The sequence below is a fragment of the Stegostoma tigrinum genome, chromosome 2 (assembly GCF_030684315.1).
Source record: "Stegostoma tigrinum isolate sSteTig4 chromosome 2, sSteTig4.hap1, whole genome shotgun sequence".
NCBI lineage: Eukaryota > Metazoa > Chordata > Chondrichthyes > Orectolobiformes > Stegostomatidae > Stegostoma > Stegostoma tigrinum.
Window position 1 is genome coordinate 157,633,499 of NC_081355.1, and position 16,911 is coordinate 157,650,409.

The following is a 16,911-nucleotide window of genomic DNA, read 5'->3' on the forward strand; positions in this document are numbered from 1 at the left end:
AGCATTAACAGGTGAAGTGCTCAGATCCGGATCTGTTATGCATTGCCAGATTTAGTACTAACTTTAAAAAGGGAATGGTATTTTTAGTTTAAAAATTGCAGGGCCCTGGGTAAAGATCTGTGATTGGAACTAATTGGAAGAAACTACACAATTGTTATAGGTACAATGAGCCTTCTATATTGTAAGAGTCTACAATTCTATAATTTGTTTATTTATTGTCAGTTTATATGCAGAAGACAAGAATTATCTTCCTGCACTGTATTGACTATGCATCTTCATCCCAAACTCAGAAGCTTTCCTTTTAGGCTCTGTATATGTTCCTAATAATTTACAGCGAGTTGCATTGTTGTATTTGCTGGTTTGTGCTAGGCATCTCCATCATCTTATAATATTCTGAGGGAAGAAATGCCCTTTCAATGTATCTTAATAGGATTTGAACCCACCCTGTGTTCTGCAGCTTCACCCATCTCCTGGCACGGCTTTGGAGACCGATATATATAGAAAGCCATGTTGCCAATGACCGAAATCTGTAATTGTTCTATCAGATGTGGGAAAGATGATCTCAGCTCAGTCACAAGCCTAGGGGTGTTGGCCTTGTAGGTGAGGTTAGGCAATCTTTTGTGTAAAACAATGAATAGAGTATGCAGTTTAATACTTAGGATCTCTAAACATAATCACAAATGGATAATTAAAAAATAAATATGTCTTTGTGACCAAATGCCCAACTGTCTTTCTCTCTCTTTGGGCTCTAGCCTATTGTTTGCTCCCTACACCACCCACCTCCCTATTTTCTGCCTATAAACTGACAATTTGCCAACGACCATCAGTTCTGTGGAAGGTTCACCGGGCCTGAAATGTTAACTCATTTTCTCCTTCACAGATGCTGCTAGACCTGCTGAGCTTTTCCAGCAACTTTGTAATTGTTCATTCTTGCTTGGCACACATATAAAACAGGAAAGATGGTTTGACTGTTGCTAACAAGAGAAATTAGGGATAGTATTAGCTCTAAAAAACATGCTACAAATTGTATTTGAAAAAAAGCAACAGGCTTGAGGAACTAAAACAGAAGTTTCTGGAAAAGCTCAGAACTCTGAGGAAGAAAGAACTCTGAGAATATGGGACCCAAAAAGTTAACTCTGATTTTTTTTCACAGATGCTGCCAGGCCTGCTGAGCTTTTCCAGCAACTTCTGCTTTTGTTCCTGATTTACAGCATCTGCAGTTCTTTTGGTTTTTATTGGCAGGCATGATGAGTCAGGGCAGTTTACATTTCAGCAAAGAAGGACAAAAGAATTGAGGGAGAGGAGACAAGATAGAATAAAGGGTAAAGTTGCAGGGAGTGCCACAAGTTAAAGGTTTAAACTGGGGCAAGCCCAACTTTGCTGGTATTAGACAGGAATTTTCAGAAGTTGATTGAGGGAGGCTGTTCACAGGTAAAAGCATGTGGCAAGTCAGAGCATTTCAAAAGCAAGATAACAAGAGTTCAGGGCAAACATGTTCTTGTTTGTGTGAAGGGCAAAGCTGGCAGGAATAGGGATCACTGGGTGACTAGACATATTGAGACTCTGGTCCACAAAAGGAAGGAGGTATATGTCAGATATCGGGGGGATCAAGTGAATCCCTTGAGGAGTATAGAGGGTGTAGGAGTACACTTAAGAGGGAAATCAAGAAAGCAAAAAAGGGGACACGGGATAGCTTTGACAGATAGCATAAAGGAAAATCCAAAGAGATTCTACAAGTACATTATGGGCTGGAGAAAGAATAGGGTCCCTTAAAATTCAATAAGGCCACTTGTGTATGATACCACAGGAGATGGGTACGATCCTAATCGAATATTTCACATCAGTATTTACTGTGAAGAAAGACACAGATACTAGGGGACTCAGGTAAATGATTAGTGATGTCTTGAAAAGAATCTACATTACAGAAATGGGAGGTCAGAGGTCTTAAAACACAAAGGTAGATAAGTCCCTGGGACCTGATCAAGTGTAGTGTATCTCAGGGCATTGTGGGAGGCTAGGGAAGAAATTGCAGGGTCCCTAGCGGATATATTTGTACTATCGACAGCCCTGAGTGGAGTGCTGGAAGACTAGATGGTGGTTAATGTTGTTCCATTATTTAAGAAGGGTTGCAAGGAAAAGTCAGAGAATTATGGTGGGCGAGCCTAACATCAGTGGTGGACAAGTTGTTGGAGGCAATTCTTACAGACAGGGTCTACATGCATCTGAAAAGGCACGGATAATCAGCATGGTTTTGTGCATGGAAAATCGTCTCTCACAATTTGATTGAGTGTTTTGAAGGGGGACCAAGAAAATAGATGAAGGCAGAGAAGTAGACATTGTGAACTTTAGCAAGGCCTTCAATAAGGCTGTGCATGGTAGACTGGTTGGTAAGGTTAGATCACACGGGATCCAGGGACAGCTGGTCATTGGATGCAAAATTGGCTTGATGGTAGGAGATGGTGATGTTCGAGGTTGTTCCTACTGGAGGCCTGTGCACAGCAGTGTGCTGCAAGGATCGATGCTGAGTTCAATGTTGTTTATCATTCACATAAATGATTTGAATGAGAAAACAGGAGCCATGGTTAGTAAGTTTGTTGACGGCTCAATTATTGATGGTATAGTGGACAGTGAAGTTACAAGGAGAGGCTGGATAGGCTGGGACATTTTTCCCTGGAGCATAGAAGGCTAAGGAGAGGTCTTATAGAGCTTTATAGAATCATGGGGGGCTTAGATAAGGTGAATAACCAGGATCTTTTCCCCAGGAAAGGGGAATCCAAAACTAGACGACATAGGTTTAAGTTGAGAGGGGAAAGATTTAAAAGGGATCTGAAGGACAGCTTTTTCACACCGAGGGGGCTAGTGTACATGGAACGGGCTGTCAGAGGAAGTTTTAGAGGTGGATTCAATTACAACATTTAAAAGACATGGATAGAAAAAGTTTGGAGGGATCTCAACCAAACACAAATGGGGCTGGTTCAACTTCGGAAACCTGGTGGGTATGGATGAGAGATAACAAGGTGTGGAGTTGGATGAACACAGCTGACCAACCAGCATCTTAGGAGCAGGAAAGCTGACGTTTCGGGCCTAGAACCTTCATCATAAATGGGGGAGGGGAAAAGGGTTCTGAAATAAATCGGGAGAAAAGGGGAGATGGATCGAAGATGGATAGAGGAGAAGATAGGTGGACAGGCAAGGCCGAAGAGACTACGAGAGAGTTGCAGAGGGAGAGAGATCCCCTGAGGTTTATCCAAAGGGAGGAGGTTAACTTCTTCAGGTTAGGCATCCTCAGAAGCGGCTTCACAGTGAGGTTAAAATTGTATCAGAGATAATAGGAACTGCAGATGCTGGAGAATCCAAGATAACTAGATATGGAGCTGGATGAAGGCAGCAGGCCAAGCAGCATCTTAGGAGCAAGAAAGCTGACGTTTCGGGCCCAGACCCTTCATCAGAAATGGCGGACGGGAAAAGGGTTCTGAAATAAATAGGGAGAGAGGGGAAGGCTGATCAAAGATGGAGAGAGGAGAAGATAGGTGGAGATGCAAGGTCAAAGAGATTACGAGAGAGTTGCAACGGGAGAGAGATCCCCTGAGGTTTATCCAGAGGGAGGAGGGTAACTTCTTCAGGTTGAGTTATGCTAAGGAGTTTGCATTTGTGCTGTATGACTCTTTATGACTCTAAATTCCTCAAAAGATATGTGAAGAGAAAAAGACTGGTAAAGACAAACACATCAGAACTATCAGAAGCAGGAGAATTTATAATGGGGATAAACAGATGCCATTTTTGTTCTGTCTTCACAAATGACATCCCAAAAACGTTGAGGAACACACGGTCTAATAAAAGGGAGGAAGCAAAGGAAAGCAGTGTAAATAGAGAGAAGATGTTGGGGAAATTGATGGGGTTAAAGACCGAAATGTCTCCATGACCCTGAATTCCTGAATTCTTAAGTTGGTGGCACTAGAACTATTGGATGAATTGGTCGTCATCTTTCGAGGTTCTATGTACTCTGGAATAGTTCCTATCGATTGGAGGGTAGCTAATGGAACCCCACTATTTACAAAAAGGAACTGGAAGACAGGAAATTACAGACTGGTTAGTCTGACATTAGTAGTGGGGAAAATACTAGCCTTGTTATGAAAGATTTAATAGCTGAACATTTCATAAACAGTAACAGTATTGGACAGAGGCAGCATGGATTTATGAAAGGAAATCATGTCTTATGAAGCTCCTGGAATTTAAAGAAGTTGCAACCAGCGGATAAAGGGGAGAGAGTGGATCAAAAATAAAGTTGCTGGAAAAGCTGAGCAGGTCTCTGTGTAGGAAAAAAACAGAGTTAACATTTCTCTGTTTGTTCCTTCACGGATGCTGCCGGACATGCTGAGCCTTTCCAGCAACTTTGTTTTTGTTCCTGATTTACAGCATCTGCAACTCTTTAGGTTTTTATTTGGGAGTGAGTGTAGTCTACATGGACTTTCAGAAGGCTTTTGATAAGGTCTCATGTGAGAGATTAGCATGTAAAATTAAAGCGCATGGGATGGTTAGTTTCCTGACATGGATAGAGAATTTGCTGGTAAATCATGGAGAGGCAATGGCCTAGTGGTATTGTCGTTGGACTGTTAATCCAGAGATCCAGGATCGTGCTTTGGGGACCTGGGTTCGAATCCCACCACGGCAGATGGTGAAATTTGAATTCAATAAAAATATCTGGAATTAAAAATCTAATGATGATGAGGAATCCATTGTCGATTGTTGGGAAAAACCCATCTGGTTCACTAATGTCATTTAGGGAAGGAAACTGCCATCCTTACCTGGTCTGGCCTACATGTGACTCCAGGCCCACAGCAATGTGGTTGACTCTTAACTGCCCTCTGGGCAATTGGGGATGTGCAATATGTGCTGACTGGCCAGCAACGCCATCATCCCGTGAATGAATAAAGAAAATTTTTCAAGCAGCAACCAGTGAATGGTGAGGCACCCTAGAGATCAGTGGCTTGGACCCCAGCTATTCATGTTAAAAGTTAATGATTTAGATCAGGAAATTTAATGCAATATCTCCAAGCTACCAAGCAACACAAAGCTGGGTGAGAGATTGATGCAGAGATTGTTCAGTGTGATTTGGGCATGGGGCAAATGTACAGCAGATGAAGTAAAACATGGATAAATGTGACGCTATCCTCTCCAGGTAGAAAAATCAGGAATCATATTATTATCTGAATGACGATAGATTGGGAAAGGGGAGGTGCAACAAAGCCTGGGTATCCTTGTACGCCAGTCGTGAAATTAAGAATGGAGGCACAACAGGCAGGCATTTAGTCTTCACTACGATCGAAATTGAATATAGAAGCACGGATGTGTTTTGCTGCAATTGTACGGGATCCCGGTGTGACCACACCTGGGGTATTGAATGTTATTTTGGTCTACTTACCTGAGGAAGGATATTTTGACTATGGAGAAGTGCAACAAACATTTACCACATGGATTCCTGGGAAGGCAGACATGGTGTATATGAAGATACTGGAATATAGGACTATATCCACTGGAGATTAGAAGAATGAGGAGATATCTCACAGAAATGTATAAAATTCTAACAGGACTGGGCAGGTTAGATACAGGAAGGATGTTCCTGATTGTGGGGCAGTCCAGAGCCAGGGGTCATAGTTTAAGGATGAGGGTTAGTTAACCTTTAGGACTCAGATGAGGGGAAATTTCTGCACACAAGAGAGCGGTGAGTCTGTGGCATTCACTACTCCAGAAAGCGATTGAAGCCAAAATCTGAAAAGTAGTTATAGCTCTCGTGGCTAAAGCGATGAAGGATATGGAGGTAGGCAGGATTAGGGTATTGAGCTTGATGATCAGCCATGATCACATTGAATGGTGAAGTGGGCTTTGAGGGGCCTACTTCTGCTCCTATCTTCTATGTTTCTAGATTGAAGCTAAAAAGAATGAAAGGTGATTTTATTGATCTTCCTAATATCCATATGAAAAGAGAATTTGTCTAATGGGAACTTGGATCAATCACGTGATCTGCTATTTGCTGAACAGATGCAATCTTTAAGAAACCAAAGATTATTTGAGCACTTATTTGATACTGCCCTAAAGGAATTTTCTTGAAAAGTATTTTTAGAGCAATTGTTTGTGAAAAAGACTGATTGATAGATTCACAAAGTCGAATCCTTTGCCAGCAACTCTTTCATTCCTACACTGACTCCACTAAATAGCAAACAATTGTTTTTCTGTTCATCATTTTACACAGCAGTTATCTGTCGCACACATAGGCATTGTATTGTACAATGCTGCACTGACTAGCAGTGCTGCTGGATATGCTGATGCGAGGCCAGTACTGTAATTTGAACGTCCCTCCCAATCCTACAGGCATTCTAAAGACCTGCAACACCCTGAAATGTGCAAGTACACCTGCCAAATTAATTGTATTACAGTGATGTGCAACATCCTTGACAATGTCCCAACAAAATCGCTCAGAATAGATACATCAAAATTTAGGCACTGAGTAAATCTCTTTTACACCATCCCATTAAAAACCACTTGAGCAAATAACATATGGCGGTTGTATTAAAGCTCTTTCTGTGCTGCTCTAACAAACAATCCCAGGATAAGTACAACAAAGGTTGGGTATGGTAGCATTGTGTTCATGTTACTGAACTAGTAATTCGAAGGCCTGGACTAGCATCAGGAAGACATGAATCCAAATAACAGAAGAAACTAATAACTACTGTAAAAGTAACTCCGAAAGACTATTTCAGGTATATGAATTGAGAACAAGTAGTAAACTTTTCCACAAAGAAAATGGATGCGACAGCCAACTTCTGAGTCCCTGGCACGTCAAGGAGCATACAGGGTAAGGTAAGGAGGGAAAGAAAAAGCTATGGCTGACACCTTTAGGTCAGAAAGCTGACAAAAGCATAAAAAAAGACAGGGGTGAAATCAAAAGAAAATTTGGAAAGCAGAATCAGCATTAAAGAATATAGGCAAGCAAAATTAAGAGGAACCTAAAAACATTGTATCAAAACATTAAGAGTTAGGGAATAAGTTTAAAGAGAACAGGGCCAATAAAGATTAAAATGATGGCAAGGTATAGAGCTGGATGAACACAACAGGCCAGGCAGCATCAGAGGAGCAGGAACACTGATGTTTCAGGTCTGGACCCTTCTTCAGAAGTTCCTACTATCTCTAAGACTAAAATGATAACCTGTTGGTACAGTTCTTAATGCAGTCTTGCACCAGTCTTCATAAAAGATGAGGACAATGCAGATATTGTAATTAAGGAGGACTGTGAAGTATTGGATTATAATAAGCATAGGAAAAGAGGAAGCATTAATAGGATTAGTATCCTTGAAGGTGAATAAATCACCAAGGCTGAATTCCCAGGCTATTAAAACAAAAAAGAAACTAACAGTAAGTGTAACAATCATTTCCAAACTTCACTGAATGGGAACCTGGTGTTGAAAGGCCGTGGACTGCTGACATTGTTCTTTAGTTTAAAATAAGAGCAAGGGGTAAGCCAAATAATGACAAGTCAGACCAAGTCCAGTAGTGGGCTGATTTTTGGAAACAGTTCTGAGGGACAGGATAAAGTCACTTAGAAAAGTATGAATTAATAAGAGTTAGTCAGTATGGATTTGATAAAGGATTAACTTGATTGAGTTTTTTGAGGAAATAATAAGGAACATTGATGACAGCAGAGCAATTGATGTGTTCTACATAGATTTTAGTGAGGCTTTTGACAATGTCCCGCATGGCAGACTGGTACCTGGGATCCAGAAGAATGAAGCAAGCTGCTGACAAAACTGACTGTGGCAGGAAACAAAGGGTTGTGCTCCTGAGATGCTGCTTGGCCTGCTGTGTTCATCCAGCTTCACACTTTATTACAAAGGGTTACTGTTGATTGCTAATTTTGTGACTGAAGGCTGTTACCTGTGGGCTGCCAAAGGGCTCAGTACGAGATATTTTCCGCGTTATGCAGTGTATACCGACCAGTTCGACGTAAATGTAAACAGCATGACCAAGGTGTTTGCATATAACTCAAAAATAACTGCAGGAATGCATCAGTGGATGGGTCAGGTAGACAGAAAAGTGGCAAATTAAATTCAACTTGGAGTAATGCGAGGTGATGCATTTTGAGAAGTAAAGTGAGTAAATGGAATAGGCATAGAGAGATGATTTGTAGGACTACAGATCAAATGACAGCAAAGGGAATCTGGCTTTGTAACTTGTTTTTCAGGTGACACAGACACAATGGGCCAAGTGACCTGTCTCTCTCTGTGCTGAAAACATTTTATGATTCTAATTACGAGTGAATCGACATCTAGATTTCCTGTGAAAATAGCCAATCTCATAATTGTACTAATTCAATCTTTCATTCACAACGGCATTCCACATCCTCTTCCTCTAAGCCTCTTCCAAGGTCTTTCCCTTCACTTTTACAGTAAGCTCTGCTGTAGGTGCCTCCTTGGGGATGAAGGCAGGATGTGTCCCCAGCCTGGATGATGACTTCAAGCTGCACTTTAGCAGACTGTCAGGCAAGTGTGTGGTGGCACTTTAGTGCAGAAACAAGTTGACAGCTTGTGGTTGAGAGTATGATTTTTAGAGACCCTGTGACTATAGAAAGAGTGCTGCACATGTACGAAGGGCATGATGAAGTGAAAGAAAAGCAGGAGGGCAGCTTAGAGGGGTAAAGATATAATCTAGTCAATCAGGAGGTGCTGCCACAAGCAGTCAAGCTTCTGGGCCTTCTTACTCTCGGTGAGTGGTTGTAGGGGTAGTGGTTTTGGTGTGTTGGCCAGTCAGGTGTTGATCAAATGGAAGCAATGTCAGAAATTGGGCTTTGGTCCTACAAGTCAAACAAAAGTAGTCTATGTTTGCTTTTTGATTGGTCCTGCAAATACAATCTGCAGGTGGGTCACAGAAAGTTGAGGTTGCCCAAAATCTGCCCGCTGGATGAGACGAGGCCAGTTGTGTGGGTGCAGGGGAAACCATACATGATTCAGGGCCTTTTAGAGTCTGTCCGCGGTGTTGTTGAGGCCGCATGCAGCTCAGGTCAGTAGATTGATGTGATTGTATTTGCTAGCTGAGGGATCAGTTCTTATAATGTTGGTTGTCTGCCTACCAACATAGTTTGAGTAGCATCTTGCTCACATGCGCACTTGTCTATCCTCAGCATGCTGCAGTGCTCCAGTGAATCACAGCACAAACTGAAGGAAAAACATTTACTTACACACCCGTACTTCCCACACAGGGGACTTCTACTGCCTTCCAAAGATACACAAAACCAACACACCGAATCAGGCAATGGTATGTTGAGGGCATCCTGAAACTCATTGTACAGGGAACCCCCAGCCTCTGTCTCAACACTACAGATTTCTTCCAGAAACACAACACCCACAGGCCAGTTGAACCAGGAAGATTCCTCATCACAGAGGGCACTTTACATCAGCATCCCACACAACGAGGGCATCGCTGCAAAAGCCCCAGCACACAATACCACCAACTACCCAATTTCCAGACGCCATCCTACAACTCATTCGCTTCATCCTTGACCACAACATCTTTACCTTCAACAACCAGTTCTTCATCCAGACACACGGAACAGCTACAGGGACCAGATTTGTTCCCTAATATGCCAACATTTTCATGCACAAGTTCGAGCAAGACCTCTTTGCTACCCAGAGCCTCCAACCAACGCTGTACACCAGATACATTGATGACACTTTCTTCCTTTGGACTCATGATGAGGAATCAATGAAACAACTATATAGTGATATCAACAAGTTTCATCCCACCATCAGACTTGCCATGGACTACTCTTTAAAATCAGTCGCATTCTTGGGCACACGCATCTTCATCAGGGACGAACACCGCTGTATATCATTCTATGGCAATCCCAAGGATACCCCCACAAAGCTGCACTTCTCAGCTTCCAGCCTAACCATATTAAAACAGCCATCCCCTACGACAAGCCCTGTGCATACACAGAAACTGTTTGGATGAGGAGGAATGACCCAGACATCTGCAGGTGCTGACGGACGCCCTCATAAGAACAGGATACGATGCTCAACTCATCAATTGCCAGTTTCAACGTGCCACAGTGTAAAACCATAATAACGTCCCCAGAGGATGGGCACTGGACACGTCTGATAGGGTGCCCTTCATTGCCCAGTGCTTCTTGGGACCGGAGAAACTACGCCATGTTCTTCGCAGACTTCAACACATTATCGATGATGACGAACACCTCGCCAAGATCTTCCCCACGTCTCCACTTCTCGCCTTCAAACAACCGCCAAGCCTTAAACAGACCATCTTTCGCAGCAAACTACCCAGCCTTCAGGACAACATCGACTACAGCACAATACAGCCCCACCATGGTAATCTCTGCAAGACATGTCAGGTCTTCGACATGGACAATACCATCACACATGGGATCACCACCCACCACACACACGGCAGGTACTCATATGGCTTGGCCTTTAATTCCCTGTGAGATCAAGGAATTATCAATTTCTGCCTTGAAGACATTTAACATCCCGGCCTCTACTGCGTTCTGTGGCAATGAATTCCACAGGCCCACCACTCTCTGGCTGAAGAAATGTCTCCTCATTTCAGTTTTAAATTTACCCCCTCTAATTCTAAGGCTGTGCCCACGGGTCCTAGTCTCCCTGCCTAACGGAAACAACTTCCCAGCGTCTACCCTTTCTAAGCCATACATTATTTTGTAAGTTTCTATTAGATCTCCCCTCAACATTCTAAACTCTAATGAATTTTTCTTTTATCTCAACAACAGTTTAAGGAAGCTGATTCACATTACTACTATCAACGGCTATACTTGGTATTATCTATCAACAGGATGCTGTCATCAGAAGCGTCTAGGCCCAAAAAGTCAGCTTTCCTGGTCCTATGATGCTGCTTGGCCCGCTGTGTTCATCCAGCTCTGCGCCTTGTTATCTCCAACCCGTTCTCCAAGTTGTCCCTAACATCAAGGGCTCTGATCTTATTTAGCAGGCTCCTGTGCGGCACCTTGTTAAAGGGCTCCTGGAAATCCAAATAGATCACGTTCACTTGCTGACCTTTGTCTAACCTGCTCATTACCTCCTCAAAGAATTCTAACAGATTTGTCAGGCTTGACCTCCCTATAATAAGCCATGCTGACTTATTCCTATTTTACCTTGAACTTGCAAGTACTCACAATCTCATCCTTAATAATGGACTCTAAAATGTTACCAATGACTAAGATCAGGCTAACTGGCCTATAATTTCCAGATGTTTGCTTCTTTCCCTCTTAAACAGAGTTGTTACTTTAGCCATTTTCCATTCCTCTGGGGCCGTCCCTGACTCTAGTGATTCCTGAAAGATCACTATCAATGCCTCCACAATCTCCTCAGTCATCTCCTTTGGAATTCTCCCACTGTTGGTATCAATCAAGTAACTGTTATACACACTTTCTGGTGACTCTGGGTTAACAGACCTTGGATATTTCTCCCTTCACTGACAGTGATTTACTGACCAGATTGTGCCCTAAATCTAATCCTGCATGTGTAAATCACTGAGGCAAATATCTGTGTAGGTGGAAGATGCAGGTCAACATCTTGTTGGTGTATCCTCTGAGGGTTCATAGGCTTCCTTCTCTGAGTTGGTGCTGGTACAGATGAGCTCAGGCAGCAGCCTCTTGGTGAAGTAGCAGAATAGATATGTAGACCAATGTGTTAGCCTTTGTACTCATCTAAGTGTGGCTATAGGGAGTTAGGCCAAAGGTTGAGTGACATGACCTCAAAAGTAGTAATCTCTGGATGCCATGTACTAGTGACAGTACGAATAGGAAGATAGGACAGATGATTGCATGGTTAAGGAGCTGGTGCAAAGGGCAGAGTTTTGGATCATTGGGATCTCTCCGATGCAGAAGAGACCTGTACCATAGGGATATGTTGCACCCGAAGTAGAGGCGGGTTAATATCCTGGCAGGGAGATATGCTGGAGCTACTGGGACGGTTTGAATTAGCCTGGCAGGGGATGGAACCCTAAGCAGCCGCAAGATAAGAGAGAAGGTTGAGACTGGTACAGAAGTCAAAGACAGCTAGTTAAATAGACAAGGCAGACAACAGCATGGCAGAGAGCGAGGTAAAATCAATGTCTAAAATGCATTCATTTCAATGTAAAAGGCCTGACAGGTTGGGCGGATGATGTCAGTGCATTGATGGGAGCATAGTTATTACAGGAATGTGGCTGAAGGAGGGAGAGGACTGGCAACTCAATGTTCTAGGATACAGATGCTGTAGGAAAGATAAAAGGGGGGGCAAGAGAGGAAGGGAAAACGTCACAGCAGTCCTTAGAGAGGATATTCCTAGGGGTTTTCCAGTGAATCTATATAGGCGGAACTGAGAAATAAGAAAGGAGTGATCACTTTGATGGGATAATACTGTAAACAGCCCAATAGTCAGCGGGAAATTGAAGAGCAAATATCTAGGGAGGTCACAGGTAGCAGTAAGAAATATAGGGCTGTAGAATTGAGAAGCTGCAAAGGTAAATAAAGCATAGTTGGATTTATGTACAGGCCTCCAAACAGATGGGATGCAAGATACACCAGGAGAGAGAACAGGTGTGTAAGAAACGGAAAGTCACAGTGATCATGGGGGATTTCAATATGCAGGCGGACTGGGAAAGTCATGTTGCCAGTGGATTGGAAGAAAGGAAGTTTGTGGAATGTCTACGAGATGGCTTTTTGCAGCAGCTTGTGGTGGAGCCAACAAGGGAACAGGCAATACAGGATTTAGTGTTGTGCAATGAGGCAGACTTGATAAGGGAGCTTAAGGTAAAGGAGCCCTTAGGAGGCAGTGATCATAACACAATTGAATTTGCTCTGCCATTTGAGAGGGAGGAGATAGAATCACAGGTAACAGTATTACAGCTGAATAAAGGCAACGACAGAGGGATGAGGGAGGAGCTGGGCAGAATTGACTGGAAGACCAGCCTAGCAGGAACGGCAGTAGAACAGCAATGGCAGGAGTTTCTGGGAATAATTCAGGAGACACAGGAAAAATTCATCCCTAGGAAAAAGAGGCATGGTACAGGGAGGATGAGGTGACCGTGGCTGGCTAAGGAAGTCAGGGATAGCATAAAAGCAAAAGAGATAGCATGTAATGTGGTGAAGAGCAGTGAGAAACCAGAGCACTGGGAAGCTTACAAAGGCCAACAGAGGGAACAAAAAAAGAAATAAGGAGGGAGAAGATTAAATATGAGGATAAGTTAGCAGGTAATATAAATGAAGACTGTAAGAGTTTCTTTAGGCATACAAAGGGCAAAAGTGGACATTGGACCACTGGAAAATGATGGTGGAGAGATAGTAGTGGAGAACAAGGAAATGGCTGATGAACTGCATAATTACTTCGTATCAGTCTTCACAGTGGAAGACACGAGTAATATCCCAAAAATTCAAGACAGTCAGGATGCAGAGCTGAGTACGATGGCCATCACCAAGGAAAAGGTGCTAGTAAAACTGATTGGCCTGAAGGTGGACAAATTTCCTGGACCAGGTGGACTATACCCCAGAGTTCTAAAGGAGATGGCTGAAGAGATAGTGGAAGTGTTAGAGGCGATCTTTCAGGAATTGCTAGAGTCAGGGAGGGTCACAGAGGACTGGAAAATCACTAACATGACACCGCTGTTTATAAAGGGAGTAAGGCAAAAGATGGAAAATTACAGGCCGATTAGCCTAACCTCGGTCGTGGGTAAGATTTTGGAGTCCATTGTAAAGGATGAGATTTCTGAATATTTGGAAGTGTATAGTAAAACAGGGCAAAGTCAGCATGGTTTCATCAAGGGGAAGTCATGCCTGACAAATCTGCTGGAATTCTGAGGAAGTAACGAGCAGGGTAGACCAAGGAGAGCCAATCGATGTTATCCACCTGGACTTCAGGAAGGCCTTTGATAATGTGCCGCACACGAGGCTGCTGAGTAAGATAAGGGCCTATGGTGTTAGAGGCAGGGTGCTAGCATAGATAGAAGATTGGCTGCCTGGCAGAAAGCAGAAAGTGGGGATAAAGGTGTCTTTCTCAGGACAGCAGTGGTGACAAGTAGAGTTCCACAAGAGTCAGTGTTGGGACCACAACTTTTCACTTTGTACATTAATGATCTGGATGAAGGAACTGTGGGCATTCTGGCTAAGTTTGCAGATGATACAAAGACAGGTGGAGGGACAGATAGTGTTGAGGAGGGGGGGAGGCTGCAGAAGGATTTGGACAGGTTAGGAGAGTGGGCAAAGAAATGGCAGATGGAGTACAATGTGGGAAAGTGTGAGGTCATGCACTTTGGTAAGAAGAATAGAGGCATGGAGTATTTTCTAAATGAGGAGAAAATTCAGAAGTCTGAATTGCAAAGAGACTTGGGAGTTCTAGTCCAGGATTCTCTCAAGGTAAACTTGCAGGTTGAGTCAGTGGTCAGGAAGGCAAATGCAGTGTTGGCATTTATTTTGAGAGGAATTGAATATAAAAGCAGGGATATACTACTGAAGCTTTATAAGGCTCTGGTCAGGCCACATTTGGAGTACTGTGTGCAGTTTTGGGCCCCATATCTCAGGAAGGATGTACTAGCCCTGGAGTGGGTTCAGGGGAGGTTCACAAGAGTGGTCCCAGGAATGGAAAGCTTAACATATGAGGAACGTTTGAGGACTCTGGGACTGTATTCATTGGAGTTTAGAAGGATGAGGGGGCCTAATTGAAACTTACAGAATACTGAAAGGCCTGGACAGAGTGGATGTTGGGAAGATGTTTTCATTAGTAGGAGAGACTAGGACCCGGGGGCACAGCCTTAGAGTAAAGGGAAGACCTTTTAGAATGGAGATAAGGAGAAACTTCTTCAGCCAGACAGCAGTGAATCTATGAAATTCACTGCCACAGAAGGCTGTGGGGGCAGGTCACTGAGTACATTTAAGACTGAGGTAGATAGGTTCTTAGTTATCAAGGGGATCAAGGGTTACGGGAGAAAGCAGGAGAATGGGGTTAAGGAACTTATCAGCCATGATTGAATGGCGGAGCAGACTAGATGGGCCGAATGGCCTAATTTCTGCTCCTATGTCTTATGGCCTTGTGGTCTTGTGGTGCACCTCCCTTCATGGTTCAGTACATTATGTGCAGAGTGTTGGGACATCATGTACCCGTGCACAATACATTGGTAAGCCCACGCTTAGATATTGTGTACAATTCTGGTTGCCCTGCTATAGGAATCGTGTTATTAACTGGAAAGGTGGCAAAAAGAGATTATAATGATGTTGCCAAGTCTGGAGCATTTGAGTTATAAGGAGAGACTATATAGGCTGGGACTTTTATCCCTGAAGCACAGGAGGCTGATGGGTGACCTTACAGATGTTTATGAAATCATGAGGTGCATGTATATGGCGAATAGCCAAGGACTTTTACCCCTAAGGTAGGGGAGTTCAAAAGTAGAAGGCACAGGTTTAAGATGAGAGGGAAAAGATTTAAAAGGGGCTTGAGGGGCAGCTTTTTCTCACAAAGGGTGTAGCATGTATGGAACAAGCTTGCAGAAGAAATGATGGAGGTGGGCATAATTACTAGATTTAAAAGACATTTGAACAGATCCATGGATCGAAAAGGTTTAGAGATAAGTGGGTGAAATGCAGGCGAATGGGAATAGTTAAGTTTATGAAACCTGGTCAGAATGGATGAATTGGGCCAAAGAGTCTGTTTTGGTGCTGTTTGACTCAATGAGAAGAATAGAGCTAAACGTTGTTTGCAGCAGGGGAGGTGGGTCCTGTCCAGTCTTCTCATTACCATTGGGATCATCCTAGTCTTCCTTAGCCAGCTCAATTGCTCTTTCCTTATGGTGGAAGAATCTTTACATGTTGTATTCCACAGTCTGGGCACGATTGACACAGTTGCAAGTCAGCAGCTCTTTCAATGAGATAAAGGAAACAATTGAGTGTGATGGGATTGGGTGCAGGAGCAAATTGTGAACATGCATAATGCGGCCAGGTGGTGAGTGGTCCCTAGTGAATAATTTGTGCAGTGCAGTGAGCAGGAAAGGTTTGCAGTTTGTGAGGGTGAGGCAAGTGTGTGCCTTTAAATGCCCACCATGCAGATGATGCTGAGGCTTGCAAGCTATGACTTCGTCAGGTGCTTTTGCAGGGGTAGAGTGAAAGCGATTGGTGCCTCCCCCTATATAAAATGAAGATGACACTACTTGTTCTTCTGTGGCATCCCTTACCATCCCTTTTCAGTGGGCCATTGAGGCTGACCTATGCTGCACTTGGTTCCCAAGCTGGATGGGTCTGATACGATGACCTCCACGTGTCATGATCCAGGAATAGGATCAAAGCTAATTTATGAAATACCTCACTGCATATATAATGAACTGAGAAGCACAGGATAGCGTGAGATATCGCACGCTGGGCATTGTCAAATGTAAGGGCATCTGAGACACTTGCTCTTTTTTCATTCATTCACCGGATATGGGCATCATTAGCCAGTATTTATTACCCATTCCCAAGTGCCCAGAGGGTAGTTGAGAGTCAACCACATTCTAAAGGACATCAGCAATGCCCTAAATGATATTTTTGTCATTTGTCACTGTAGTTTTTCTGACAATCAGCAATAGTTTCATCATCATCATTAGATTGTTAATCCCAGATTTTTGTTGAACATAAAACATAGAACAGTACAGCATAGTACAGGCCCTTCAGCCCACAATGTTGTGCTGACCTATTATCCTACTAAGATCAAATACTATTATCTGCCATTGCATGATTTGAAGCTGGATCCCTAGAACATTATCTAGGTCCTGGAAAAATAGCCTAGTGATAAAACCACTGGGCCATTGCCTCCCTTGCTGCTATATTTTTAACTTCAGCACGGGAAATATTGGTCAGAACATGATAATCCACCTTTGCCTCTCGTA